The following is a 5,000-nucleotide window of genomic DNA, read 5'->3' as shown; positions in this document are numbered from 1 at the left end:
CGCCCCCTCCCCGGGACCGGGCCCGCCCGGGAAGAGAGGCCGACCCCGCGGTACTCGAAACGGCCTCGGGACGCGACTCGGACCCCTTTCCGGCGCCCGGACGGAGGGAGGGAGGGAGGGAGGGAGGGAGGGAGGGAGGAATAAAAGGTTAAAAAAATCATATAGAAATAATGATAGAAAATAATACGTGATAGAAATAATAGTAATAATAATAGAGGAAATAATAGGTGAAATAATGATAGAAAATAATACGTACGTATAATCGGAACGGAAATAATGCAAAAATAGGAACATGGAATAATACAAAATAATATAAAATAATAGAAGAAAAAAATGGAAAGAAACAAGGGCCCGCCGTTTTCCCGGTAGACCGGATGCGGGGTTGCGGTTAGGGGTCAGGAAAAGAGAGGAAATCAAATCCTGTAAAAATAAGAATATAAAATAATACCCGTATCGTAAACGTAAGAAACGAGATGATATAAAGATCGTGACATAAAAAAGCAGTGATGTAAATAATCATAAAAATAGAAGTATAAATAAGACAAAATAATAGAAGTGACCTTTTCGGACCCGCCGTTTTCCCGGCCGCCCCGGTAGACCGGATGCGGGGTTAGGCTTAGGCTTAGGGAAAACGGAGGAAACAAAATCATCTCTATCTCTATCTCTATCTATCTACATCTATTCTATTCTATTCTATTCTATTCTATCTATACATATAATAAAGGTGAAAGTTTGTACGTTTATGATTGGCCAGCCTGAAAGTTCCAACATTCGGATTGGCTGCCGCAGCGGTGCTATTTGCATACGGTCTCTGGTCGGCCAGCTTCAATAGGAGCCCCTGGTGGAGAAAAAAGCTAGTTCACGGCAGAAACGGGGACGCGAGAAGGAAATTTGCATATGGTCTCCGATTGGCCAGCCTCGATTCCAAGATTCCGAGATGACTAAGAGAGGAAAGGAAAAGGCCAGAGGGGGCCGAGTCGGACAATTACCAATACAGACTACACTTGGCACACAGAGCCTGCAAGAGCGACTCGACATCCTACTGCAACCATGGATGATGGGACTTGCAGTACCATCACTCACGTTCTGAGACCGCTCTTCCAATGACTGATCAGGACCAAACTTGGCACATAGGCCTCTCGTGACCCACTTTACGCCCGGTGTGGTTTGGCGGGGGATGGACCGTGGATTATGGGACTTGCAGTACCTCTGCTCAATTCTTGAGACCACCGCAACCCTCATCCGATTACCGACAAAGACCAAACTTGGCACACCGAGTCTCCGTGACCCACTCTACGTCCTGGTTTCGGCTCGGAGGAGGATGCACCGTGGACGATGGGACTTGCGATACCTGCGCTCCCTTCCTAAAACCATTATAACTGCCAACGGCGATGGATCAGGACCACAATTTACACAGAGAGCCGGCATAACCCACTCTACATCCTGGTGCGGTTTGGAAGAATTCGAGAATGGATAATGGGACTTGCAGTCACTTCGCTCGCTTCCTGACACCACCGAGACCCTCGCCAATGACCGATCGAGACCAAACTTGGCACACAGAGTCCTGGCGTACTTTCGAGGAGGACAGGCCATGGATGATAGGACTTCAAGTACCTCCACTCTCTTCCCGAGACGGCCGCAACCCTCATCTAATGTCCGAACAAAACCAAACTTGGCACACGGAGCCCCCGTGACCCACTCTACATCCTACTGCGGTTTGAAGTAGGGCATACCATGGATGATGGGACTTGAAGTACCTCTGCTCGCTTTCCGAGACTGCTGCGACCCTCAACGACGACTGAACAACACCAAACTTGGCACATAGACCTCTCATGACCCACTTTACGCCACGGTGTGGTTTGACTGTGGATCGAGCATGGATTATGGGACTTGCAGTATCTTCGCTCAATTCCCGAGACCACTGCAACCGTCATCCAATTTCCGGTAAGGACCAAAACTTGGCACACCGGGTCTCCGTGATGCACTCTACATCCTGGTGCGGTTTGGAGGATGATGCACCATGGACGATGGGACTTGCAGTTCCTTCACTCGCTTAGTGAAACTACTGAGACCCTCATCCAATGACCAAACTTGGCACACAGAACCAACCCCCATGGCCAACTCAACATTCTGGTGAGGTTTGGGGGAGAACAGACTATGGATGATGGGATTTCAAGTACCTCCACACACTTCCCGAGACTGCTGCAACCCTCATCTAATGACCAATCGAGACCACACTTGGCCCCCATGAGAGACTCTACATCCTGGTGCTGTTTGGAGGAGGATGGGCAATGGATGATGGGACTTGCAGTACCTTCACTCACTTCCTGAAACCACAGTGACATTCATCCAATAAAGACCAAACTTGGCACAGAGAGCCCCCGTGGCCAACTCAACATTCTGGTCATGTTTGAGGGAGACTATGGATGATGGGATTTCAAGTACCTCCACTCCCTTCCCGAGACGGCCGCAACCCTCGTCTAATGTCCGATCGAGATCAAACTTGGCACACGGCACACAGAGCCCCCGCGACCCGCTCCGCATCCTGCTGCAGTTTGAAGGAGGATCGACTTTGGATGATGGGACTTACAGTACCATCACTCCCGTTCTGAGACCGCGGTTAACCTCATCCAACGTCTGATCAGGACCAAACTTGCCACGTAGACCTCTCGTGACCCGCTTTACGTCCCGGTGTGTGTTTGGCGGGGGATAGACCGTGGATCGTGGGACTTGCAGTACTTTTGCGCAATTCCCGAGACCACCGCAACGCTCATCCGATTACCGACAAAGACCAAACTTGGCACACCGAGTCTCCACGACGCACTCTACATCCAGGTGCGGTTCGAAGGAGGATGCACCATGGACGATGGGACTTGCAATACCTGCGCTCCCTTCCTAAGACCATTACAACCGCCAACGGCGATGGATCAGGACCGCGATTTACACAGAGACCCAGCGTGACCCACTCCACATCCCGGTGCGGTTTGGAGGAATTCGACAATGGACGATGGGACTTGCAGTCACTTCGCTCGCTTCCTGAGACCACCGAGACTCATCGAGACTACACTTGGCACACGGAGCTTCAACGACCCACTCAACGTCCTGGTGCGGTTTGGAGGGGGACAGACCACGGATGATGGGACTTCAAGTACCTCCACTCCCCAAGACTGCTGCAAAACTCCTCTGATGACCGATCGAGACCAAACTCGGCACACAGAGCCCCCGTGACCCACTCTACATCCCGCTGCAGTTTTGGAGAAGGGTGGACCACGGGTGACGGAACTTCCGGTACCTTCGCTCACATTCCGAGACCTCCGCAAACCTCATCCGATGACGGATCGAGACCAAACTCGGCACGTAGACCTCTCACGGACCCACGTTACGTCCCGGTGTTGTTTGGAAAAATGCGGAGATGGATGACGGGACTTGCAGTACCTGTGCTCACTTCCTGAGACCACCGAGACCCCCGCCACCTTGACTCGCTTACCGAAACCACTGCCGCCCTCATCCGACGGCTGATCGAGACCAAACTTAGCACACGGAGCCCCCACGACCCACTCCACACCCCGCTGCAGTTTGAAGGAGGATGGTTTTTGGACGAGGCGACTTGCGGTACCTTCACTCACTCGCTTCCTGAAAGCGATGCGACCCTCATCCAATGACCCTGGTGAGGGGAGGAGGGCCGGAGGTCGGTCGTGGGGGGTTCTGCGTGTGTGTGGGAAGTTCGCCCCAATTCTGTCATCGGTGGCGTCAAGGATGCCGGTCGTAGGTGAACTATAAATCCCAGTAACTACGACTCGCAAATGCCGAGGTCCGTTTCCCCCAAACTCCACCCGCGTTCACGTTTTGGCGTCGTATCGAGCGTTTGCGCCAAGTTCGGTCCGGATCCGTCATCGTTTGAGTCCACGGTGCTCTCTGGACGTAGGTGAACTACAACTCCCAAGCCCAAGGTCAACGCCCACCAAACACTTCCGGTATCTTCTGCGGTGGGTCACGAGAGTTCCGTGTGCCGAGTTCGGTTCAATTCCGTCGTTGACGGAGTTCAGAATGCTCTTTGACGGTAGGGGAATTAGAAACTACAACTCTCAAATGACAAAATCATAATTTTCTTTCTTCTTTGAGCGACGGTCACTCCTCGCGTCGTGAGACGTTTCGTTGCCAAATTTGGTGTGGTCCTTTTGTTTTTAAGGTACTCATTATGCACAGAGCCTTTTTAAAGATGGAGGGAGGCAGGCAGGCAGGCAGGCAGGCAGGCAGAGAGAGAGCGAGAATAGAAATAAAAGGGGAAAAGACTTAAAAATATATATAGATAAATAATACAAAAGAGCAGAAGAAGAAAACACAAAGAAGTAAGAAACAAGCGGGGGACCGCCTGCCTCGTGAGCCCCTCCCGGTCTACCGGCGTCCCGGTTCCTCCTCCGTCCGGGAATTCCAAGGGGGTCGACTCGCGTTCCCAGGCCGCTTTCGGTACCGCGGCGTCGGGCGCCTTTCCCGCCCGGTCCCGGTCCCGTGGCGCGCGTCGAAAGATAGCGCGCCGGCCGCGGGACGTACCCCCGGTTATCCGGCGGAAGGGGGTCGAGGCGCATTCCGTGCCCGTTTTGGGTACCGCGGGATGGGACGCGGCCTCCCGCTCACGGGTCGCGGTTCGAGGAGCGGGGCAGAACGACCGCGTGGATCGGACTCGGGCCTTGCGGTCGACGCGTCCCAAAGGAAGGGGGGCGCGGAAAGACCTGGGCCGGGGCGGTTCTTCCTCCGTCCGGCCGGCCGCCGGAAGGGGGGCGGAGCGCATCGCGAGGCCGTTTTGAGTACCGCGGGGATCGGACGCGTGTCCCGGACGAAAACATGGGCCCGGACGGGACGGGAATACATCGGTAGCGGGAATACATCGACCGTCTCCCCCGCACAGGGCTCCGCGGAGGCCGGCTCGACTCGGCGCGGCGGCCGGGGAAGCGGAACCGCGCTCTCCGAAGACCGACACGGCTTCGGTATGCGCGCGGAGA

This window comes from Anolis sagrei, chromosome 13 (assembly GCF_037176765.1).
Source record: "Anolis sagrei isolate rAnoSag1 chromosome 13, rAnoSag1.mat, whole genome shotgun sequence".
NCBI lineage: Eukaryota > Metazoa > Chordata > Lepidosauria > Squamata > Dactyloidae > Anolis > Anolis sagrei.
The sequence above is the reverse complement of the archived record's forward strand: the minus strand, read 5'-3'. Positions refer to the sequence as shown.